Raw genomic sequence first — 27,336 nt, 5'->3', positions numbered from 1 at the left:
ACTAAAAAAGAAGAAAAAATTTTTCTAAGTTAGAAGGAGACCCTGTTCCCAAAGAATATTTGTTTAGGATTTTGGCAACTTTGGCAACACCTACTGTAGAAACAATGGTTCAAATATCAACGAACACAACAAAATATAATGTGTAACAGTGCTGAAAGCTTATTAACAGACACTTAAAATTATTTTGAGGCTTCCTAGCCTTCCTGGGAACAAGTTCTAATTTTCCTTGACACTGTTTATTATTCAGAATTTCATTTATACACCAAGCTTTCTTTTCTCCAGAAAAGGAACTCATGTCAAAACTCATCCTTCAGAATTCCCCCTCTGATATTCTTTTGCTTTTCTTTACAACCTGCTAATGTTAAGTCCTTGGTAAATATGTCCATGTATGTGGCAGAGTGAAATGTAAATTATTCTATAGACTCTTAAAAGAGTGTTCTTAATCTGTAGTGTTGATTTACTGTATCAATGTATAAGGACAAAACTCTTCTGGTTATTTCCTTTTATTGTTTTGTTTGTTTGCTTTTCAAGCTTTGTCTGCTTTATTTTGCTACATTAAGTTAAGCAATAAGGCAAAACAGGAACCTGTAATTCATTAAGATCAAGGAGTGCTTCTCATTCCTGGTTATTTCCTTTTGTAAAGCTCAAGAAAGTAGGAGGTGTGTAATCACACACTGCATGCAGAAAGTACTCAATACACATTGCTACTTAATGCATTAGCACTGAAGTAATTTTAAGTAAAAATCAAGGTAAGACTGTTGCTTAAGGGACAACATAAATGAAATCCAATAATTTAAATGCTAGGAATGTATTTCAATCATGTAATGTCGCTGCATAACAAACCACCGCAAAATGTGCTTTAAAACAACAAACATTTTTTTCTGGTCACAATTCTGCAACTTGGGCTAGGTGTTCATCGGGGCAATTCTGCTAAGCCTTTCCAGGGTTACTCAAGTGGATGAAGTCATCTGATGGTTGAACTGGAGCTGGAAGACATATGATAGCCTCAATCACGTTTTTGATAATTGTTGCTGCCTCTCAGCTGGTCCCTCTCAAATGCATTAGCTGCAATGACTCACCTCTGCTCCATGAGGCTCTTCATCTTATGGTAGGCAAGACCTCACATGATGGTAGAAGCATTCCAAAAGGGCAAAGTGGAAACTACGAGGTCTGTTGAGACTCAGGATCAGATGTTATTTTAACCACATCCAATTGAGCAAAGCAAGTAGTCATAGATGAGTCCAGATTCCAGAGGTGGGGAAATAGACTCTACCTTTTGATTGGAGAAGTGGTTAAGTCACATTGCAAAGGGACATGCATAGAAAGGTAAAGACAGTTAGTGTAGAAATCATTGAAGGTAATCTAGTACAGAATTGATTAACATTCATCCTAAGATTTATAAGTATAACATGCCTAAAAATCAGAAATAGAATAGTCACACACAAACTGCTCTTCCAAATTTAGAAAGCCAGCTATTCCTTAGGGTCATCATTTCTTTTGATTTCATACTCAAAGAGAAAGTGCAGACTAATGTCATCCAGACATTCTGAGTTCATCTGAAGTACACACTTGGTGACATGGCATGGATGTGCATAGGCTAGATCACTCAATATTTTCAAAAATCGAGTTTCAAATGAAGAATCTGGAAGTTTTACTAACTTTGGATTGAACTGTCCTCTCTGAGGCCGAGACTTTTTACTTTTCAAAACTCTATGTCAGAGGCAGTTCAGTAAATTTGTTTCCCTCACCACCAATAGCACCCTGTCCCCGAGTTCCCTGTCCTCACTTCTGAAAGTAGATCACTAAAATGAGGGCTCAGATCATAAAATATGTTTATAAATACTTGCAGAATGAAGTCTTGGCCACCGTCCTAACCTACTTCCACCACTCAGAGGAACTTACACTATTTACTCATCACACTTGTTCATAAATAAAGCCCTCAATCAAGGCCAATCAGCTATTTTTAGAGAATTTGCAGCATAGACTTCTTCATAAAAAGATAGGAATTAGAAACCCTAAAACTTGATTCAGAAAGCATCTGTCAAGGTGTATATTACTGTATTTTTTACTCATATTTTGTTTGTGATGGCCTCTTAGGAGTCTGAAGTTATAACTCATTTTTTTAAGAAGTTGCACTCTGGAAAAAGCTTGAAATAGATCAAACAGATAATTGAAAAACATTTTATTATATAGCTCTTTCTATATTTCTCTCTCCATTATTGTAATATTTTCAGCTTGAACATTGCTTTTTACCCTCACCATCTGGCATCTCTTTTCCCCTAAATCTAGGAATAATCATCTGTTTATAAAATGTTGCCTATTGAAATGGAAAGAATCCAAACTCCAAATTCTGTGTTTATTTCCTAAATATTCCTTTTCAAGAGAGGAAATATAAAACTTAGACTTCACCTGATCCCAGACATCAGAGCAAGATTGAATCTGAAAAGCTAAATTTCTAGCAATGACTTTATATAAATACAAGGAAGTAGACCTGTACACACCTCCACCCACACAAAATGACTCCAATGCAATGTTAATGTGATTTATTAAATATTAGCATGTTCTCTGATGCCATGCAGGATGTGAGAGAAATCAATACCTGACCCATGGCATAGATCTCCAAATTACGCAACTGAATGCAGCACCAGGATTATCCAGCACCTCTCCTATAGTGCTCTTTGTAATATTTTCCTTTGTTAATACCTTTGATAAAATAAAATATATTTTCAGGATCTACAGGTTGAAAAAACGCGAATAAGAAATAAAGAGTTTGCATTATTTAAAAATTTATACGGCTTTCCCACAGCTGGAAACATTGACTTGGAAAGATAAAGCTTGAGATTTTATATCCATTAATAAAATATGAGGGTCTGAAAATCCAAAAGTTTTCCTGATATTTCTAGAGTCAATAGGGAAGAATAAAAAGATTAGCTGTGGAATCATCATAGATTCTAACTGGAAGGGTTTATTTTCTTCTGTCAAATCTCCTGCTTTCTTCCTTTGTCAAGATTTCAAACTTATTTCCTCTAAGATGAAGAACCCAAGGACGTTTCCACATTTTTATGTCCTGCAAGTAAAGTTCTACCATGTTCTGGGCATCCCTGCTACACAGCTCAAGAAGGAGATGGAGCCAGCAGGAGGCTCAGAAAACAAGAACCTTTTCAGAATTCATCCTGGGAAATGTTCTGATGAGAGAAGAGAGACAGTGACAGAGAATACAAAGACTGAGACCCTCTTGCCCTTTCATGACCTCAAATAATCCCTAAGTATTTTCTAATACAAAGAAAGAAATATAGTCTCTAGGTGGTAGGGGTTAAGGTGACAGTTATGTGAAAAAGTATGTGTAATTTGCTAACATCTCATTATGTAGAAAATAATCTCCACAATCTGCACACAATTTGATTTTAAACCAAAGGACACAAAGGTTATATTTTTAAATTCAATTTTGAATGATTTCTCCCTTATACCCTGTGAAGAGTAATCTATGTGCTGACACTAATATTGCCATTGGCTCCATATTATCTGGCAAAGTAACCAAGCATACGACCTAACCAAGCATACGACCCATTCAGGCCACAATCTATTAAAAAAAAAGTGCCAGGTAATATAAAGATGGCTACAAATGTCCATAGTCCATCAATTTCCACACCTCTCCCTAATAATGGGAAGTCCTTTTTTCTTATATTATTAGATAGAACAAAATAATCAATTTCTTATTATTAGGCTTATTATGGCATTAGCTACATGCAATTTACCAAGTAACAGTTATATCAGTAAACCAAAGCTACATACAATTTTTGGAGTCTTTCTTCTAATCATTGAATGCCTACTACTCTTTATCTTTGATTTGCTGTATTTTAAATATGATATAGCTGGTTGTAATGTTTTTTTCTCATTTATCCTTCAGGGTATTCTCTGAGCTTCTTGGATCTGTGGTTTGTTACTTGGCATTACTTTGGGGAAAATTTTTAATTGTTTCAGAGATTTCTTCTCTTTCTCCCTTTCTTCTTCTGGTATTCCCATTATACACATTACTTTTTTGGTAGTTATTCCATTGTTCTTAGATAGTCTGGGTTTTTTCCCCCAGTCTGTTTTCTGTTCACTTTTCAGTTTTAGAGGTTTCCAATGAGGTGTCTTCAAGCTCAGAGATCCTTTTCTCAGTGTCCAATCTACTAAAAACCCATGAAAGGTATGGTATTCTTCATTTCTATTACACTGTTTCTGATCTCTAGCATTTCTTTTTGGTTCTTTCTTAGGATTTCCATCTCTGTGATTATATCATCCATCTGTTCTTGCATGTTGTCTACTTTGTCCACTAGAGCCCTTAGCATATTAATAATCAAAGTTGTTTTAAATGCCCAGTCTGATAATACCAACATCCCAGCCATATCCAAGTTTAGTTCTGATATTTGTTCTTGTCTCATCAAACTGTGTTTTTGTTTTGTTTGCCTTTTGAATGCCTTGTGATGTTTTCTTTATAACCAACTATGATCTCCTGATAAAAGGGACTGCTATAAGTGGGCCTTTATTTTTTTTTTTTTGTTTATTTTTTTTATTTTTTTTTTAAGTGGGCCTTTAATAATTGGTGTTGAGATGTGAAAGAAGGAAGCATTCTGCAGTCCTCTAATTAGGTCTCAGTCTTCTAGTGAACCTGTGCCACTGAACTGTAAACCTCATGAGTGCTTCTTAGGTTATTTTCCCTTCCTTAGGTGGGACAGAATGGTTACAGTTAGGTGCAGGTGTATTTTTCTGGGTCAGTTAGGCCCTGATAAAGCCTCAACAAACTAGACTTTGGTTAAATAGGTTCTCTTGAGGGCAGAGCTTATGAAGAAGAATAGAAAGCTCTAGCATATTTCAAAATTTCTCCTGCCAGAAGCTCCTGGAGGTAAAACTCACAAAAATGTGCCCCTCTACCCACTGCCCCATGACTCAGTCCCCTGGACTTTGTAACTCTCAGACTTATCCACACTACCCCCCAGCAATTCATCAGTTATAGTTCAGATTTTCCTACACCAACACTGATTCTCACTGATGCTTCTACTTGTGGGTTTCTGCTCTGGTAAGTTCTGATTTTCTATCTTCACCTGTTAGTTTCTCCAATTTTGGAGGCAGTGGCTTGTCCTATGACCTCACCTCCCTTGTGGATATAAGAAGAGTTTTTGATTTTTAGTTCCTTTACCTTTTCATTGTTATTAAGACAGAGTGGCTACTTCTAAGCTTCTTATGTGCCAAACAAGCCTACTACTCTTTATTAAGAAATCCTCAAAACTGTCTGTTAAGAAGTATCACTGGCCCCATATCAAAAATAAAGAAACCCAAGCTTACGATAATTATCCTGACCAAGATATCCCACCTAATGGAGCTATAGTCAAACCCAGGAATGTCTAGTACCCAAACTGCTACACCACGTCTTTGCACCCATCCTTGACCACCTAGTCCATCATTATCATCTGATTTCTTTCTTAACATGGTCCATGACTCGAACTTTGGAGCCAGAAAACCTTACAATAACATAGAGCTATCTAGAGATTTAAAACTCACTGAAAGTTCTTCAGGCCAAATTTTCTATCTATAAATTGAGGAAAATAGTCATCATAGGGAGTCATTATAAAGACTAGAAACATGGAGATATGGCAATATATTAAATGGATTCATATATATCTATGTATTCTATTTCCTACATATTTACAATTGTTTCTTTTTTTCTAGAATTGTTTCTATATTCATATGTGTGTATTAAGTGCTAAGTACATATATGTTAGCGTGTATTAAGTGCTAAGTACATATATGTTAGCCAGTCTCCACTAAACACCACTTACTAACTCAATCTGTACTGTTTCGAACCAGACCACTCACTTCCAACCTTCATACTTTTCTCCAAAGCAAAGTGGTTCTGCTATTTATCTCCTATAAGTCTTCATCTTACTGAGTTCATGGCTTTAGGTGAAAAACATATCTTCTAGATGGAGTGCTGAATAGAAAACCATTCCTTATTTTGAAAAGATAAGTTGCTAACTATCTCTAAAAATCAGAATAGTACCTTGCTGCCCAACCCACAGCTGCAGAAGATCATATTATTAATAATAATACTACATTTCAGGTAATTGCTGCTACTTATAAAGCACTTACTATTGACAAACAGAATGTGCCTCACTAAACAAATATTATCTTGTTTAATTTGTCTAGGCTGTTTATTGACTGATGGAAATTTTGCCATATAATCATTTCATGCCCACTTATGCTTGAATTGTAGTTGAAAATTAAAGAGGAGGGATAGGAAATAATGAACATTTTAATTTTCAGTAAAGAATCTTGGATCTGGGATTTTAAGCAAGAGACTCTACTTCTACCCTCTGGGGGATCAGATTCTCCAAAGGGCGCTCTTTTTACAAAGTACCAGATACCAAGTATTTTAGAATAAACACAGTGTAGATTCTGGCTCCTAAAAAGGCATCTAAATTGAGAAACATGAAACTATGCTCTGACAACAACCCACGAGCACTGTTCACAGCCACCCTTCACAATTGAATCCTGCAATTGGTACTGGCCATGTTTGTTGTCTTTTTGGCTCATTGATATTCCAGAAAGGGTTTTATCGCCCTGACAGCCTAGGTACCAGGTATTGGATTACACTTCACATGTCTTAAGTGACAAACTTGATTATGTGTCATCATATGTCTTATACCCTTTTAGAGGCTGTGTGTTTCAAAATTTATCAGAGCTTTACTTAGTATATTAGCCAAATCATAGTCTTCCTTTCCACAAAATTATGTGATTGTTGGACTTACAGTTCTTAATGTCTTTGTTAGTTCAAACTGAATTGCTCTGTTCTTACTTGATTACCAAAATACCAAACACAACAACAACAAATAACACAACAACAACCACCCCTCAAAACCTGTAAAGCCTTAAACAGGAAGGTCATTAAAGTCTTATTTTTGAGTGAAGAGATAGCCCCTAGCCCCTAGTTTAAAGAGAAATACATTTTCTGAAAGGCAATGCATTAAAAATTAGCTCTTCCTAACTAGTTTTAATTTGTTAATCAGTTTAAACAAGGCCACTGATGGGGGTGGGGGGGCAAGAGAAAAGGAAGAGAAAGACACAGCATACGGCACACTGCCAAGAAAAGATAAAAATGAGGAGCTAAAATGTTAGACCTTTAGAGGCAACGGATTGGCAATGTCAAAATAAAGGGAAGCACTAATACAAGATTCACAAAGATAATTCCAAATATTTCAAAATTTTGCCTAAGGCTAACTCTGAAAGACCAAAACATCTCAGAAAGGTTGTCAACAGTGTAGGAGAATTTATACTTTATTTTACCTTATGGAAGCTAGTAAAAAATAAAAGGAGTGCTAAGCTGCATCGGAAGGATATTTTCTTCCTCTATATCAAATAAATGCTAAAATTTTTTCTAACTTCTTTCTAAACATGTCCTTACTTTCTGCTTAGGAGTCTTATAGATTTCAAGCTTTAATTCATAGTTGTGAAGTCAATGCAATTCAAAGGAAAAGTAGATGAGCTAGCTTGCTCTTTTTAAGTTAGTACCTTTAAAGAATGAGAAAAAATGGGGAAAAATTACTAATACCCAACATAAAGGTAAACAGGTTGAAATAACCAAGTTCTACTTTTGACTGTGTTATAATGCTTGTGGTTGACTGTGTTATAATGCTTGTGGTTGAAACAACAGCCTGTTGTTTTCAAATACAAACATTGAAAGTACAGAAGGTAGGTATGCTTCAAGATCAGAGGATTGTTAAGGGACAATTTGGCTCCCCTGTGTTTACACTAACCCCAAATTAAATATCAGAAGATTCTCTCACTGTACTTAAAATCTTTGCCCAATTTTACTTTGCTAGATGAAATAGGCATCTTGTTCTCAAAGTAATCCAGTGACGAAGAAAACAGAGAAATCATATTCATTCTTATTCCTTATTGACTTAAAGATAAACTTCAAGTTATAAAAAAATTATTTTGAGCCACATTAGAAATCAGAATCACTCTCACATTTGGTAATGTAAGAAGTGGTTTTAACATCCTAAACCGAAAGCATTGCTGGAAATTTCCTAACCCTTAACTTTGAGAATGTGTGTTTATTTATTTAAAAAATATTTGTTGAGTGACTACAATGTATCTCGCACTCTTATAAGTCCTGGGGATATGTCAGAGAATGAGAAAGTCTACGTGAAAGGAATTTTCTAGCAGGATGAGGCATATGTGCTTGTGCACATACGTGTATGTGTGTTAGAGTGAAAGAACATGGGCTGTAAATAGACAAATGGGAAAAATGCCAAATTGTGAAAAGCACTGAGGAGAGAATGACTGAATCACTGGTTAAGATGGAGGGACAGGGAACCCTAGGCACTATTTAAGCTGAGAGCTCAAGGGACAAAAGGCGTCCAAGAGGCAGAGATTAAGGGGACAGTTGGCCCATGAGCTCCTGGGTGGAAATGAGGGAGGAGCATCCAGTGTGGCTTTATTGTATTGGCTGAGAGAAAGAGTGCTGCAAGAAAGGTCCTGGATTAGCAGGGAGCTAAATCATGTAGGGCTTTGTAGCAAAGGAATTTGGATTCATTTTAATTGTGATAGGAAGTCATGAGGAATTCTAAGTAAAGGCTAAAATGACTTGATGTATAATTTTAAAACATCTGTTGGTATGAATTGCCAGCTAAATCACAACCAACATTTTATAATAAAGAAAAATGTATAGTAGCTTATCCAAAGTGTTCATTCTTTTTTGTTCATTCTCAAATAGCTGAGTGCCAATCTGAGGACAAACACTATACTACTTGCTAGAGATACAATGTAAGCTAACTCAAACAGGTTCTTACTCTCATGGAGCCTACTTGCTGAGAAGAAACACAGACATTAATTAAATAGTCGACTAGGGATATATAATGACCATCCGCAAAAGTGCTCTGAAGAAAGGGAGCAGCATTATATCTCAGCATGTAATAAAAGATCCAAATCCAAATAAGAAGTCACTGACAGCTTTACGTGGGCTGTGATCAAAGAATGAATGGAGTCAATGGATGATATTTACTTTAAGTGCAATGAAAGTTTTAAGCAGGCTCTAAGAAGAGGGATGACATGATTCAATGTGAGTTCTAAAGTGATCATTCACTCTGGCTTCAGTTGGAGAACAGATTGGAGGAAGAACAGAATGAATGTAGAGGGGGCACATTAAGAGGTCCACTTTAGAGATAATGGTAGCTAAGAACAGAATGACATAACAATGAAGAGATAAACAGATCCCATGGATATTGAGATAATAAAGGTAATTGGTCTTCGTGACAGATTAGATAAGAAAAGTCAGGGATAGGAAGAAGAAAATGGCCTGAGCAAGTGGATTAATGGCCATGTCATCCACTGTGAGAAGGAATGGTAAAAGGGGACCAGGTTTAAAAAGAAAGACTATGAATCTGGCCATGTACATCATGAATTGTGGTATCTTTGAACTATCCAAGTGATATGTCAAGTCAGTAGTTGGATATACTGATATACCAGAGAAGAGCTCTGGGCTAGAGAAATAAATCTGGGCATCACCAAGGTAACCAGAGTTGGCAATGTGTTAAAAATTTCCTAACAAGATACTACAAGAAAAAGGCCTATTTATGACTTTTAAGAAACTCCGACATTTGATGACCCAGTAGAAAGGAACTTCTTCCAAAGGAAACCTGATAGGAATGGCTAGAGAATGTCAAATAATATCAAACGACTATCAAACACTGTGAAAGGTCTGAGAGTTTTCCCTATAAGCAAGCTAATAAGTGCTTAACTGTTATTGGCACATGAATACCAGCAGAACACACTCGACTCCTGGGTTAGAGACAAAAGGACTTTACTATTCATAGCAAAAAGAGTAGTCATGGGAGCAGCATGACGGTCATACTGGTTTCCCATGTGCTCTGAGTGTCATGGAATGATTTGAAGTGCCCATGATGGATGCCAGTACAGGCAGTGGCTTGTATTACAGAAAAGCAACACTAAGCTTGGAAGATTAACCACTTTCATAGCTAGATAGAAGCAAACATGCTCTTTTTCTGGAAGAAAATGTTACCTTATTCCTTAGGGTTGTTTGCTGGAAACACAACCCTGAAAAATGTCCCAAGAGTAGTCAGGGACTTGCTTTCTTGGCATAGAAAGGAAGAATATACAGGGATATTCAAGACCCACTGGAGATGGTATCTTTCAATGATGATCTGAAAAGACAAATAAATGAAGGCCAGAAAAAAATCTCAAAAGGATTTAGCAAAATAGAGATCATCATTAACTTGATAAGGAGCAATTTCATCAGTGCAGTATAACGTGAAAGCATACCAGAGTGTAGTGAATGTGGGGTGTGGAAATGAAGACCACAAACACAAAGCAGGGATCCCTGGGTGGCTCAGCGGTTTAGCGCCTGCCTTTGGCCCAGGGCGTGATCCTGGGGTCCCGGGATCGAGTCCCGCATTGGGCTCCCGGCATGGAGCCTACTTCTCCCTCTGCCTGTGTCTCTGCTTCTCTCTCTCTCTCTCTCTGCCTTTCATGAATAAATAAATAAAAAACCTTAAAAAAAAACACAAAGCAGTTTTTTTAAGAAGTTCAATTTTAAGAACAGAAAAATAGGAAAGACAGCCTCTATATTAAAATCAGAGATGTTTTTGTTGTTAGTTGTGTCTTGAGTAAATTCTGATGGAAACAATCAAATGACATGTTCAAACATCAGAATGTAAGATGATGTTTTCATTAATCCTATTTAGTGATATTGCTATGGGGTGAATTGTGTCCACCCCCAACAGTACTGAAGGCTTCACCCTCAGTACTTCTGAGTGTGACCTTATTTAGCAATAGAGTTTTTATAGATGATCAAGTTAGAATGAGGTCATAGGGTGGGCCTGAGTCCCATATGACCTTTTATAAGCATGAAAAGGGGAACTTGTGGTCCCGAGACAGACACACATAGAGGAAGGATGATGAGAAGATATAGAGAACATGTCAGCTACAAACTGAGAAACCCCTCTGAGGTCACAAGATTAGGACAGAGGCAGGGAACAAATTCTCCTTCATGGTCCTCAGAAGGAATTAACTTGGCCTGCATCTTAATTTCAAGCTTCTAGCTTCCAGGACTATAAGAGAATAAATTTCTGTTGCTTCAGCAGTCCATTTTGTGGTACTTTGCTATAGCAGTCCTTGGAAACTAACATAGACATCATTTTCAGAAAGACTGAATTCTGATTGGAAGAAACAAAAAGCAAAGCTTAAAACTTGCGGAAAACTATTTCACTCCATTTCAGTGGGACAGTGGTCATAGTATATGTCATTTTTGAGTCTGTCATGTTGAGGGCACCACTGAGATTCTTAGAGAAATCTCAAAAAAGGAAGTAAAAGAAGAAGGAACAAAAACTCTTGTGGAAAAGTTCCCTTAGTAAAAAAAGAATTCCAGTGCGAGTCAGCTTAATCCTTAGATATTCACTTATCAAAGACTCTGCATTTGCTAATATATGTTTTTTTTTTTTTTTTAATGGAGAGTACAATTTGTTAAGTTTACTGGGAAAATCTTTGGGAGGTTTTGGGAATTGGCTTCTGAAATAGTCTCAGCCAGCTTGTAGGAACAGGAAGCTTAAGCAATGACTCCTCCAGACTTGAACAAAATGACCTAATCATGATGGTTTTATGCTTCCTCATCTTCACATAAAGAACTAGATTGATTCCCTCCCAGAATGAGTATAGGAATTATCTCAAAAACATATGTTTTTAGGATAAGTGCCTTTTCTTGAACAAATTGAACACGTAACAGGCTTTCTTGCTGCTGAAATAATTCTTGATTACTACCAATAATGTCTATTCTTGTATGTAATTCTTATGCTTTGGAAACAGATGTCAAGAGTTTTCTTTTTCAGGGCCCTGGGTGGCTCAGTCCATTAACAGTTTGCCTTCCACTCAGGTCATGATCTCAGGGTCCTGGGATCGAGTCCTACATCAGACTCCCTGCTCAGCGGTGAGTCTGCTTCCCCCTCTTCCTCTCCCTCTGTGATCTCTCTTGTTCTCATGCTCTCTCAAATAACTAAATAAAATCTTTAAAAAAAAATTTACTCTTTTTCTTAATTTATATTTTTTTCTTACTCTAGTTTCCCTCAGTACAACTTTCTGAGGTCTGCACAGGACTCCTTCAGGGGCCTTCAAAATTCTTTCAGAGACAATGCTCTACTCACAGGGGTCAAGCTATAACTAGTTAAAGGAAGCACACATCTGCACTTCCACTACACAAGAGTTCTCCAATAAGCAAACTATGGTCAATCTTTAATACGGCTCAGTTTCTATGGTCTCTGGCACTAAAATATTTTCTATATCTTAATATTATTATTATTATTTCCTTGAGGAAGTGAAAATATCTCATACTTCCTCTCCTGAAACTGTCCTGGGGATATTTCCACTTAACTTTCCAAATGTTTACAGAGAACACAAGAGTTTCTCCTTGTAGCAGAACTGAGACATAAGTTAAAGACCCTGACCATGTGATCTGGGAAATATTCCAGCAAAACCACAGGGAAAGAGAATGCTCAAGGACAATCCAGAGGAATATATATCCATTCAAGCAAACAGAGGAAGAAAACTGGTCCAAGCTGTTGAAGTCATTTCAAATTATTGCCAGTTCCTTGGAATGCCAAATCCTCATCACTTCTGTGATGAAAACAAAAATCAAACATTCATAGGATATTTCACAATTGTGAAAGCTAGGGGACCAAGCTTTTTGGAAAAACATTCCAGAGAGGGTAGTAAAGACTACACTTTCATTGTGCAGGTGAACACTTATCAAATTAAAAAAAAATAATAATTCAACCCTCTGAAAAAAGTCTTCCTACAAAGAACAAAATAGCAGGCATACCAGCCTAGCCTTGCACACTAGCTATGTGCACAGGATAACTTCAAAATAGCCTCTGGTCATAATAGTTCTGGAAATATATTATGGTGTTTTAAAGACAAAACATGAAAAGCCTATTTATTTATAAAAATAAACCCATCTTAACTTTTCATTTATACAAGTATGCTTTTGTAAAGTAGTTTGCTCTTCAAAAAATATAGCTTACATTTAAGAATTCTACAATATCAAGATCCCAATATTAGTTTTATCTTTATTATTATCATCATTACTATTATACACATACACACTTCAATATAATTGTATATAGTCTATGCTAAATTGTTTTAATTACATTATTTGGGTATAAATAAAATCCTGGAAACTAATCTAAATATTTTTCCCCATATAGCAGTAGTTAGCCTTTGGGAGCAAAGAAAGAGGGGGATGATATTCTATATAAAAATAATTTAAATATTTCAGGAAAAAAATGCTATCAGCTCAGTACCCTAGAGATCGCATTCAATATTCTTTCTTAAATGTATTTCTCTCTATATTAAATTCAGCCAGTAAAGCATCATGGCCATTACCAATTATTTTCCAGAAGCTCAGCACATTCTCAAAAGAAAAACATATTACTAAAATTATATAGGGTATTTGTTATACTTAGTAAAAGAAATTGTTACTTAATGCTCTTTCTAAATACATGAATTTTATTACTTAATTAGGCTTATTTGTAGATTAATATAATCAGTCTTAAGTATACTGAAAGAATATTTAAAACACACTTCTATCATAAATATTTTGAAATACAACTGAGGAATATCCTAGGGCTCGTTTGATAAAGTCAGAATATCGTATCATCCTGAGTTTTTTGGGTTTTGGGGGGTTTCTTTGGATGGGGGATTGTGATCTGCCTCTCACATTGTTTTCATTGACAACATCATCAAAAGTAAGAAATAAGAACCATTAAAATTAAATACATACTTTCTTAAGCTGTCTGTATGAAAAAGAATCAGAGATGACTACCCTCATATGGCATCATGAATACATTCCCTTTGGAATGATTCAGCAATCAGTTGAGAATGAGAAAAAATAAAAAACCCAGTATTTAAGAGGATAAAGGGACTGGGACAAATTTAAATGTCATCCAAATAATGAGGAAATTGAAACTGTAAAAAAGGAAGAAAAACTCCAAGAGAACACATCATAGAAAAAAACATCAGGCCAATGTATAAGGCTTGGGAAAATATCACGTGGGTCGGGAAAATCTATATCAGACTATGCATACGGTTTGAGTATTTTGGAAAAATTTCCAAGGGCCAGGCTTCCATAACAAGTCACAGTGTAATGAGCCTCTGATGGAGGGTAAGCAAAACTGTCCTTTTTCCCTTTTTTAAAAAAGTACGTATCATTGATTTTATTCTGTCTTTACAAACAAATGCTACATTGGATTCTTTTGAACAATGTCTACTAACCATGCAAAAACTGAAATTACTAAGATAATATTGTGTGTTTTAACGTTCCAGAATTGTGGAATCCAGCACTATAGAGTTATATTTATAGATGTCAAATACATTCCAGCCATGCCACCAGTACTCAAAATACCCTTAAAACACCTCTCAAGCCTGTAACATAGAGTTTTGAGTACCTTGAGTAGGGACAAACTTCCTTCTGAAGGCATGCTTGGTCTTTTCAAACAACCATATAAACATAGTTTATAGTTTAAAGCTACTATAAACAGAATACTTCTTAAACTATTAATAGTTCTCACCATCCTTTCTTTACTTCTTTCTCGTCTTTGCCTTTTCTCCCCTTCAAATACCAAACTAGATGTTCTCAAACCAGGCTACACTAGAGTGCTTTAAAAAAAAATTAAAAAATACTCTTGCCTGCAACGTACCTCTGGGGTGGGGCTCACACACTGGTATTTTCAAAAGTTTCCACAGATGGTCTTTGAGCAGCCAATGTCAAGAAAAAATGATTTAGGCAATTTTCTTCTTATTGCTTCAAGGAGATGGTATAATAGGACTGACAAAAAAAAGAAAAAAGTCTTGAGTCCCTTTCTACCTTTGTGCTTCAGAAGGCTACATCATTAAGAGAAAGGTTTAAAGAGTTGACACCTCCCCTGGGACCGGGAAAAGACGGGAGATGTGAAAGGAAGGTTCATACCTTCCCAGGAAGAGAGGACTAAAACAAAAAGAGATACATCACAACCAAAGGACAATGTGCGGAGCATACAGCCAGCATTAGGGGACTCTGCAGTCTCTTCAGTCAGCCTTGAGAGGGATCCCAGCTCCACATGATGGAAGCCCTTAATCACCAGGGATCACCAGGGATCACATTAGCTGTTTCCTCCCATCACATGCATTGGCCACCACCTTTTGTAGCACTTCACACTTCCGGATGAGCCAGTCTGCATCTTGAAAGTTTGGGTCTGTCCTTTCTCTTTCAAACTAAACCTTGCAGCTTCCACTTACAAATTGCAGAAAATTGAACGTGATAGTCTTTTCCTATGCAATCAGTTATGTCAAACAGAGTTAGTGATGTCAAAAGGATGAGAAAGGAAAAACAGAAAATTTCAATTTGGGGATCATATCATGAAGTTTTTTCTGTTTTGCTTTCTGTCCTTAACATGTGTAAGCAAGGGCATCTGGGTGGTTGAGTCAGTTAAGTGTCTGCCTTCAGCTCAGGTTATGATACTGGGGGTCCTGGGACTAAGCCCCACATCGGGATCCCTGCTCAGCCTGCTTCTCCTTCTCCCTCTGCCCCTTCTCCTGCTCATCCTCTCCTTCTCTTCCTCTCTCCCTCTATCCCTCTCTTTCAAATAAATAAATAGAACCTTATAAATAAATAAATAAAATATGTAGGCAATAAAATTCTTCATAATTATTTAGTGTTTATATTACAACAGGTTATCTCATTTTATAGATGAGAAATATAGAGAGAATAATCAGGAATTATCCTTAGTCACAAAACAAAACAAGCCCTGAACCTATTCTTTAGCCTATGAAATCTCTCCCATTTGGGAACTGAATTTTATGCCATCTGGCTCCAAATCCAGAGCTTGCAATGTCAGGCAGTACTTGGAGGAAACAGCTGCATACAGATCACTCTGAAGCCCTCCTAAAAATATATGGTAGTAACATTTTTTTTTTCTTTTTAAAAATGTTTTATGAGATCCCCCATAGTATCTTTTGCTAGTCTTGCTGTAAAAATAATGTTTATGGTGATTGAATATACTTTCAGTAAATAGCTTCTGTGGCTATCAAATGACTGTTTTTCTTCTGCATTTAATCACCTGGGAGGAAAGAAATGATGGCAAACAGATTTCACTGCCTTAAACAATATTTGTTAAAGAAAGACTTTTGCCCTGGAGCATCTTACTCAGAAAGTAATTTCCTGGTCACTGCTTTGGAGCCATTGCCTTATTATTTAGGATTTTCTTTCTTTCTTTCTTTTTTTTTTTTTTTAAGCATGAATCAGCTCTTTCTCTTCCCCCCCCCCCCTTGTCTTGCTTCTATCTACATAGCTCTGAAATGACATCATAGACTCTTGATATCACAGTGAGTGAACGGCATTCTTAATTTGTTTGAGACTAACCAGGCTCAGATATTTCTGTGCTGGTGATGTTGCAAATATCCTCTTTTGTATTCTTAAGAGTCCAAAGATGTTTCAGTCGGCTGTAGATTCATGTGGATTTGTGTGGGTCAACTTAATTATTTGGCTTTTGAAATAAAACCTAACCTGAGTCTTAGAAACTTGTTACCCAGAATTAAAATGTGATATCTTTGAAATTACTTATTAAGCAAATTGACACTAAAAGTCAAGTAATCCATTTTTCAGTAGATTTAATATGTAGGGTTTCATGTAGACTGCAGGTAGATTTTACAAGCTCTAGTAATAATATTAACAAAGACAATGATCAGACTGCAGCAAATATTCTGTGATTTTATATATAGTAGATTAAATATTATTGTTGAATGACAAAAATTGAGTTATAGGAAAATATTTCCAAGGGAAAAATCAAACATTTGACAAATGAAATGTAAAATGCATTATAGTTTCTTGAGAACTAACCTGGCCTTGTAAAGCATGCTGCCAATATGCAACAGTATTTAAATGAAAAGAGAATATCATTAATTAATCTTCGCAATGGTAATCTTTTGGTTATTTGGATATTATCATTATTTTTTTTGCACCAGTTTCTCTGTAAATAGATTCTCAGAATGAGTGAAAATTCTGCCTAGAAGAAAAATCATGAGAAAATTATTGTATTTACTTTTATAGTAATATTTGCATATATCTGGATTAAAGAAAAATTTATAATGACTTTATAGACTGGATGATTCTGATCTTGGTTTTCTTATCTGCTACAAAAATTATATTCTCACTTTTAACTCTTTTTTTATCAAAAAATATGGGTTCACTTTTGCTCTCTATGAGTTTGACCAAAATTATAGCAGAAATCCAACTAATCAAGTGCATCAACTTGAGAACGTTTACTACTTTTATGAATACTAACAATACAGTGATATGGAAGGCAGAGTCGAATCCAGGATTACAGTGACCTCTGAAGGATGCAGGATCTTTCCTAGTGTTTCATTCTTTTTGCCATGGCTACATCTTTTAAGTCTTGACATTCTGCCTTCAGGATACAGCAAAGAGCTGGTTCTCTGTAGTAGTGACCCTAGCAGCTCTTACCAGAAATATGGCTTTTGCAAACAATAAGACTGTACTAAATTGAACCCCGTGTCACATATTCATTGGTGTGTTCCATTTGCTCCTCTAATCTCTAGCTAGCAAGGAAAGGTGTGAAGGTCATCTGGGCACTGGTCTTTAGAAAAGAGCAAGAAAAGTAAAAAATTAGTCACTTCCATTTACAATATCGGTTGGGTCACAAACGGACCTGGAAAGTAAAGGCATCAGAATTAATAGGAAATGGGGTTTAGAAGAACATAAAACCTTGTTCCATCTATCTCTTGTTAGAGATAAACAAGGGGGTCTGAGAACCACATCCATTTCTGAAGTACCAAAAGTCGTAATTTTTAAATGAGGCAAAAAACCAGAGTGTATATATATGCGGCTTCACAGTTGTGGCCTTTTTTTTTAACTTTTATATCATAGCATTTTACAATGACATAGGCCAAGCATATGTGTTTGAAACAGTCATGCTTGACATTAGTATACTGATCAACTACTAACACTTTTTAAAATATATTTATTTTAGTCAAGATACTGGCAAATATTTTAATACAAAATAAAACTGAGATTTTAGAAGACTGCTGTGTTTATACAGCACAATCAACATTATCTCATTTCGTTCCAAAATAATTCCTTGTGAGGGCAACACAATGCCAATTATCAATCTGTTCCCAAGTCAGTGTTTCAGTATCCAAAGTATACTTTAGGTAAGAGCCAGTATTTTCCTAGGAATATATTTTCAAGCTTTACTAAGAATGATGATTCTGTTATGGTTTTTGGCATATCAATATTAAACAATATCTACTGAAAGTAAAGGTGTGAGCAAAAGCCAGCCATTAAAAGAATACACAGCTCATGGTTGAAAACAGCCCAGAGTTGATACTCTGACACTTATTACCAATATGAATAGTGGCAAGTATGCTATGAAACACACAAATTAGCTATATTTTTCACTTCTACACTAATATCGAACTTCTTAATATATCGTGTTCTCTCAGGCTATCAAATGATATATAACAGGTATAGACTTCATACAAAGATTAATGCTCATAAAATGCATTTTTGTAGTTAAAAAAAGAATTTCTGTAGTTAAAAAAAATATATGTAAACTACCAAAAACAAATTCCAATTTTGTAATACTTCTGCATATGTTAATACTAAGTTAAGGACAATTGGCCCCATAAGCTTGCTATTTTTTTTCTTTTTAACATTCTCCATTAGCCAAGATCACAGACAATGGTGTATCCACATTATCATCTAACCAGTGTGGGATGTTTGGATGGTTTTGAGATGAATACAGAATGGAGTTTAATAAAGTTCCTACAGGAAAAGGCATTTTTAAATTAGCGATTAGGTTATGAATGATTTTATAGTTCCACTCTTTAATTGTCTCAGAGATGTTATAAAAATTATGTAAATTTGTAAAGCACTTACTAATTTTCCCTTGCTACATCTTATCCTCATAAAAGTCTGTAAGGTAGGCAAGGCAGAAAGTGTTATCCCTAATGCACAGGTGAGTAGATTAAGGCTTACAAAGGTTTATTTTTTTTTATTTTTATTTGTATTTTTTTGGTTACAAAGGTTTAATGATTTGTTTACAGTCCCCAAATTGTTCAGTATTGTCAAAATTTGAAGCCAAATGATAATAATATAGTAGCATCAACTTGTACAAATATGACAGGATAGCAGTCATTACCCTCCCATTGTCCACTATTCCAAAACTGTCTGGAATTGCATATATTTACATCCTCTTAGGTACAATCATGGATAAACTGACCCAGATAATAAACTGACCCAAGGGCACCCCCGGTGGCGCAGCGGTTTAGCGCCGCCTGCAGCCCGGGTCTGATCCTGGAGACCGAGGATCGAGTCCCGCGTCAGGCTCCCTGCATGGAGCCCGCTTCTCCCTCTGCCTGTGTCTCTGCCTCTCAGTCTCTCTCTCTCTCTCTGAATGAATAAATTAAAAAAAAAAAAACTTATATAAATAAATAAATAAATAAATAAATAAATAAATAAATAAAATAAAATAAACTGACCCAAGAAAATATCTCGATGCATAACTAAGAGCCTATCATGAACCAGAAGTTCTACCGATGTCCTTAAAATGATTATGTTCTAATAAATCATCAAAATACAAAAGAGTATTCAGAGAACCTAAAAAAATGAAGAGAATTATTAAAATAATGTTGGTGTGAGCTTTCAGACCTCATTTGCCCCTCTTCTCACACTTACCTTTCTACATTTAAAAATCCTCTGGATACTTGACCACCACACAAATGAAAACTGCTATGCAGAGCAAATTATCTGAAACATCTAGAACAAACTTGTTCAGCAGAATAAAAAGAGAGTGATAAAAAGAGTTTCTTCTTCCTCCATCCAATTGCTGGTGCTTGACATAATGTAAAGATCCAGGAGAATGAGATAAGAACACAGAATAAGAAAGGTTGTGAATACTTTGTGAGAGGACATAAAATTGTAAAAGCAAAACAAAACTGAAAATCTTACTATTTAAATACCCTTCAGCATCCCCCAGTACTAACCTCATCATCAAGGCAAAATAGTTACTATTCTATCTGGGTTGAATGACCTGCCCCTGCCTCCATGCCTATCTGTCTCTTTCTTATCATTTTCCTCAATTAGAATATCCTCATGGTCATCTTTAGGGACAGAAAATATGAAGCAGTTTGCCACTGATCCTTTAACCCACCCCCATGGCGGACACAACGAAACATTGCTCTCTCTCTGTATACTTACCTGGGCTGATAAAATAGTATAAGAAGCTCTGGAACATTTCCATTTATATATATACCCTTGAGGATTTCCATATATATATATATATATATCTTCTCTTGAGGATAATAGGGGAGAAACTGTTCATTTTCTTCAAACCCCTTATTTGTTCCTTTTTGTAAGAGAGGAATTACTTGGTGAGGTTGAATCAAAAGACATCGCTCAGGCATGGCACATGTTGACTCTCACTCTACCTCCAGAATTCACCAGCCTATAAGGGGAATACACTCCTTTTCTATTGTTAACATGTCCTTTTCTACTCTTGCTCTCCTGGGTTTCTCTATCCTACCTCAACAGGTTGTGAAGTATCCTAAGATTCTCCAAGAAATTTGCTAGAAAAGGATTTGTTTCATCTACTCACACCTTTTCATAGGCTAGTTTCAAGGCTTATTTTTTAAGAGAAAAGTCATAGGAAGTCATATGATAGCCTCAAATAAGACATACATTCTACATTCCAATATTCCTATCAATAAAGGTGATAGTTTTGTGTATGGATTGAATTAGTCTTACAATGTTTAACATTGGTCTAGAAAGCCACTATCTATTCACTGGAACTCCTACTCCAGTTAAAAATCTATTTACCAATTTTGGTCTAGGTGATACTTTTTCTTTGAAGACCAGCTTATTTTTACCATTTTAATGAACCCCACCCCACCCCCAATTACTTCAATTTATTTTAACCTCTCACTACTAAATTCCAATGACCCTCATTGACTCTACCACTTATTTAGTACTTAGCACAACCTAGCTCATTGTGTGAACTATATTTTTAAGTGTATCTTCTCATTCTTTAAATGAATCATAAACTCACTCAAGGGAAGTCCTGCTTCTCATGCTCTTTATACCTCTGGAGTCTGATATTCAATGGTCAATTAATACTCCTTGACATTAAAGATGAGATTCTAAAGAAATTACTATGACAGACAATGGCAATAAGTGATTCATGGACTGAATTTTCCTTGATTCGTTTTATACACATCAGCCTCAACTTCCAACTTTCTAGATAGATTAAGTCAAGCAACATAAGGAAGACTTTTAGACAAAGACTAAAGACAAGACTTCTCAACTGTTAGGGTAGTTAGAAGGTGACTTTGTCTAAAATGGAAGAAGCAAATCTATCTTCCTAAATGTTTCAGAAGGCACACCCTGGTGCCTTTCAGATTAATAAATTAGAATTTGACTTTGATTGAGGTTCCTTGTAGTCCAGTTGGCTAAGGGTCTGACTGTTGGTTTTGGCTCAGGTCATGACCTCAGGGTCCTGAGGTTGAGCCCCATGTCGGGCTCCATGCTCAGTGCAAGTTTGCTGGTCCCTCACCCTCCACTCCTCATACTCATGCTTTCTGTCTCACTTTCTCGCTCTCATAAATAAATAAAATCTTTTTTTAAAAAAGAATTTGACTTTTATTCCGGCGTCTCTCATGAATCCTAAGGAACATGCTTTCCTGAGAATATGGACATTAAAAATGGAAAAAAATCTGATAAAAGTGACTACATAGTTCTGATATCTCCTGGCAATACGGTTCCATGTTTGGGTAAATTTGTAAAAGAATGTAAAAGTAAAACTTGATACAAGCTATACTAAATATATCCAAATGAACTCTTCTCTCACTGGATCTTCTCAAACAAAATATCATTTTAACTCAGATGGTCATTGAATTTGCCAATCCAAACCATCAGTTCTCCAACTGATTTACCACATAACCTGGAGCAAGTCTTTCTACCTTGAGTTGATTCCTGTTATCTAGCTATAACAGGAAAATATGAATGCCTACTATTTGCCATATTTTATGAAAATGATGTGGAGCTCAGATATCTTTTAGAAAGACTGTGTTCTTCAAAAGAAAAAAATGTTTAAATAATTAGAAATCTTTGCTTTCAACTGAAAGATTAAGAGAATAATACTACCGATGACAGACTAATACATAAGCTAATTGATCAATGTATTTAACATGTTTTAGAAATTTAAAAATGAAGTAAACAGGTTTGATCATTGCCATAATTTCTTTCTTAGTGGTTGTCGTTGTAAACAAGCCAATTGAATTCATCTGAACTCTTCTATAGGTTTTCTATGGAAGAGAGGATTTATCCTGTAACTTGCATTAGAACAGGATGAGAGAAATTTGTGTCATAAAAGAATAATAAGGTGAATTTTTACAAGTTGACAGAACATGCTTCTGCATCTAGAATCTAGATAATATTTAATATGCAAAGTTAGCAGCAAACAGAGGAAGTAAAGGTAGTTACCAACCATGCATCACCTTTGGTATATTTAACTTGTATATTTACCCTTCTCCTAGTGGCACGAATTCTTCTTGTGCAAACATTTAATAAATACTGTCCAGGGTTAACTCTAAAGCTCAGAAGCCAGCAGAATGAATTCACATAATTTTGCTCCTAAAATAAGCCACTTGTTAACATAATATAGGGGGGGGGACAAAAAATAAAATTCTTAAGCACTAAATGAAAAATTCCAGAAACTTCCCCCCTAGGTCTCTACAACCTAAATATTCTCAGAACATGAGTATATGGACCCATTGAAATATTAACAGAATGGAGAAAACTTATAACTTTAATACTATATCAGAAAATGGGGCATGAGTGGTGGGCATCTGCCTTGGGCTCAGGTTGTGATACTGAAGTGCTGGGACCAAATCCCACATCAGGCTTCCCTCAGGGAGTCTTCTCTCTCTGTCTATGTCTCTGCCTTCTCTGTGTTTCTCATGAATAAATAAATAAAATCTTAAAAAAAATATATCAGGAAAGTCCATGTAAAGGACTTAGAAACAAATCAAGGACATTTGTAGTAAAGTCTTATAAGTTTCTTATTCGTAGATTCTTGAACTACTTATATCTGAGACTAACATTCACCTCCTTCTATAGTGTTATCTTGAACCCCTTTGCCCCATTTTTAGTAGTGATTAAATTAATCTCTGACCATTAATCTTCCTAACTCATCCTTGTTCTTTTGAATGTAAACAAAAGGATGCTAATTTCATTCGAATTGTTCTAGAGTTAAAATGTTCCCAAACTGTCCCTTGTTCTTCCTTTTCTCTGTCCTTTTTTTTTTTTCTCTTCTGTCCTTTTCAATGCAATTACCATTTATGACTGTAATTTACTTCCATGGAGGACCCACTATGTGTCCATTATCTGGAGTTTCAAATACTCAAAACACACACATATTGATTGTATGTATATAGATACACAATCACATACATCTTTGCAGCCACATATGTATATTTATATATGCGTGTACCTATAACCACATGCACACTTTCACATACACATACACACACATACACAATTACATACAGTCCACAATCCCATACACATATGCAGACACTTCTCATAATGACCTATGCAATTATGCACACACACAATAACATAATCATGCAATTACATATTCATATACAACCACATACATGTCTACAATCACACATAATACACTTTTATCCTCCTAAAATCCTTTTAATCTGATTTCTATTATCATTATGTTCATTTTTCAAACAAGGAAGTAAGCTACAGAGAGGTGTGCGATATTAAACAGCTTATAAGTGATGAGGCCTGTATTTGAAATGCAAGCATCTGACTCTACAGTTCACGTTCCTATTCAAAACGCTGTATGATTTTGACCAACAATGTATCTTAAGTATTTAATTCTAGTAACTGATTTCCCTGTCACTCCTGTGCTTAACTTATAATCACTCATTGTCTGCAGTATTTTTTAACCATGTTTTTAGTCCCCTATTATGTCATGTCAGATGGCTGAGTCAGTTTTTATATAATTCCTTTTGTCAAATACATTTCCACACGTTGATAAATATTTAGTAAAGGGGTTTTTACCATTATTATAAATGTATATAAATGAGCAATCTTCTCTGAATGTTAAATATTTTCAAATTAATATTTTACTAAATTATAAATATTGAATATCTGTGTAAAAGCATATTATCGCTTCTCCCATAATATCTCAGCTTCATCTTTTCTTTTCTCATTCATTGTATTTCCCCCCCCATTTTCAGATCTATCTTTTTGAATTCTCTCCTGTTCCTTTTATTGAAGCACAGAAACATGGGAAGCATATAAGGAATCATTTCCACCCTGGATCTTTGGATTCTGTGTTGGGTATGATTGATTAACCAATTAGAAAACCAGCGAAACCAGTCCTTGGAATATGTGATTTCTTTAAACTGAAGTTTTCATTTCCTAAGTTGATTCTATTAATTTTGGCTTCTTTTGTCTTCTCTTCCTTTTATGATACTTAAAGATTTTTAATTGCTGCATCTATACACATAGGTTTTCTTTGAGCAATATACTCCCCCCGCCCCCGTCCAGGAATATAATATTTTATCAAATCATTTTACAAAAAGAAATGGAGACAAAAAGAAAATACAACACTTTATAAAGTGCTTTACCTCTCTAGCAATATAGTAAAAATGGCAACAATAAGTTGTTTAAAAAAAGATCTTGTTTATCATTAACTTGTTCATCTCAATTTCACTTTTTTATAAATTTACCAATTGTTAGAATATTATATAGGCGATGGCTTAAAATTTATTTTCTAGCAAGAACAATTGTATAAAAAAAGTTCTCTGCCTATCCATTTGGGAAGGAAAATATGTATTTCATGAGAGCAAGAAGCTGTCAGATAACCAATTTGTAAACCTAGAGAACTATGAAAAAGCATGAATTCATGCTCAGTTTAAACTGTCCCTCAGAAATTTACAATCCTGTAAAAATAGACAATAGCTCAGGTAATATTATTCAGCTCCCTCTCCAGCCCTCTTTGTCAAGCCCCATTTTACAGACCAAGAAATCAATGTGCAGAAGAATGTATAATACTTGTTAATTTTTTAAAAAGTAGTCATCTATCCCAAAATCCTTGTCATTATAGACTAAATTTCTTTTATGCTTTTCACAAAGCAAATCTTGCCTTAAAATGTTTTATAAAACCCCCTTTGTCTTAAAAATAGAATCTCTATATATTTTATTACAAAGAAGTATATATAAGTACACATACTTATATATACACACATATATATCTAGATAGATAGATAAAATTATATTCAAACTACAAAATCTTTAGAAAAGCCCATATACTCACAGAAACATCAACAACGACCTCACTGCAAATCCCAAAGTAAATTATTAATTTGAGACATTCATTTACCCACAATAAATGTATCTTACTAAGGGCACATTACAATTTTAACTATCCTACTAATTGATACATATTTTCTTTTAAATGATAATGCATAAAACTCCCAGAACATAATACATTTTTTTCAAATTATTTTACCAAAATACATGGAAACCATTCAAAATTTTTCAGAGACCATTTACCTCTTTAAGCAAAGTAGCAGTTGTCTTTACTGTCAAAAATGTCTACAACGGGTTGCTTAATAAAAAGAAAAACCGTGTTTAAGAACTCGTGTCACGGAAAGCACTCAGGTTCCTAAGCTTGATGGAAATTCTGGTCTATTTCATGTGCAAATGATATTCTGTACCACTACTCTTCTCTGGTATTTTAGGTGTTTTCCCCCACATCATCAGTCCAGGTGACAACTGGTAAGGAAACATTTTCTTGGCAAGCATCTTTCTAGTTTAGGAAATTTCATTTCCTGTAGTTGAGGTCAGGAACTTAAAACTCTTTCATAAAGGAAAAACCATTCTTAGGGTCGCATAGGTGTGACTCAAGTAAATTCGGTGATAGAAAAACTAAACTCATGTTTCGATACTGCTTTTAAATTTTTTAGTATTGCTTGAAATTTATGCTAATCACCCAGCTGGGTTTGGCAGAAGAGTAAGGAGGCACATATTATTTCTTTCCAACCCTTATTTTTTTAATTTGTGAATTTTTTGTTACTAAAATTAATTCTATTCTTACTGGTTTAAAAAACTGAAATTACTGAAAAACAAAGGAGTAGAATAAAATTACTGTATTCCCATTCTAAGAAGGTTTGTATTATTCTTTTAGTGGATTTCCTTTGTGGTCAGCATATGACACAATAAACCTTCTGAAATAGAAACAACAATGCAAAAACAAGGGGATTAAGAAAAGACCAAAAAAAAGAAAAAATAAAATTATGCAACTACAGCAAGCTTCCATATGTGATTTGGGCACTTGGATCATGACATCAATAAAATACATTTAGTCATTAATTTCAACTGTCTTCATCAAACTCTTGAAAGATTTTTGGAAGAAAAGATGGTAGGAAATGGAGAAACTTTCAGAAGTCAAGAAAAGAGAAGCTAAAGAAAATGACATTAATGAAGCCAGGACAGTCTACAAACTAAGTAATTAACCTCAAGATTTTTTTTAAATGACATTATTTTTCCTGTAGTAACCATTATGACTTATTTATGTTGCCATTTATATGCTAAACCCAGTTTTCTCTTAATGCCAATAATTTTCAAAGTATTCACTGCATAATGGCTAATAGTAAAAATCTAGAATGATGTTTCATCATACTGAAACTTCCAAGTGCTACATTATTCAGTTTACGTGAATATATTTAAAATTTAGTTCACTGTTGACTTTTGTACAAGAGGCTTCTATTTTATATGTATTGTAGAACCACCTCTACTATTTTTAATCCGAGAGACGTTCAATTACTAATGTCATTCTACCTTAATAATGGCCCCACACTAAGTAGTGGAACAGGAGAGCAATGAGAGTGTATAAAATATTTGCCAAGCAACTGGTCCATAGCAACTGACATTTAGTGTGGGTTCACTAAAAATAGTTATTTTTCTTTATTTCATGAAATAGGTTTGTTTCCTGTTGATAAGACCTTTCATGTCTACTGCTTTATCATCTTCATTTAGCTCAATGCCTGGCACAAAGAGGTAAATGCATATAAGTGAATCAATTAAATAAGAGAGCCCTCTAGGGACTTAGCCTTACAAAGCACCATTTTTCAAAGTCTTTTTCATGTGGCTTCAAAATTTTGAGAATATATATTTTGTTGCTTAATAAATTAATAGTTATCTTAAGCAAAAAA

General features: G+C 35.1%; 1 long non-coding RNA gene across 1 annotated transcript; it reads right to left on the bottom strand.

Moving 5' to 3' along the window:
• Positions 1–25,794, bottom strand: LOC140624891 (uncharacterized). Its single transcript, XR_012024331.1, has 6 exons — positions 25,676–25,794; positions 19,778–19,934; positions 16,922–17,087; positions 14,745–14,872; positions 1,080–1,273; positions 1–986 (listed from the first exon to the last, which is right to left on the bottom strand). It is a non-coding gene; the product is annotated as an uncharacterized lncRNA (long non-coding RNA).
• Between the last annotated feature and the right edge of the window lie 1,542 nt (positions 25,795–27,336).

The sequence above is a fragment of the Canis lupus genome, chromosome 35 (genome assembly GCF_048164855.1).
Source record: "Canis lupus baileyi chromosome 35, mCanLup2.hap1, whole genome shotgun sequence".
Lineage (NCBI taxonomy): Eukaryota > Metazoa > Chordata > Mammalia > Carnivora > Canidae > Canis > Canis lupus.
This window is presented reverse-complemented; position numbering and strand designations above follow the sequence as displayed.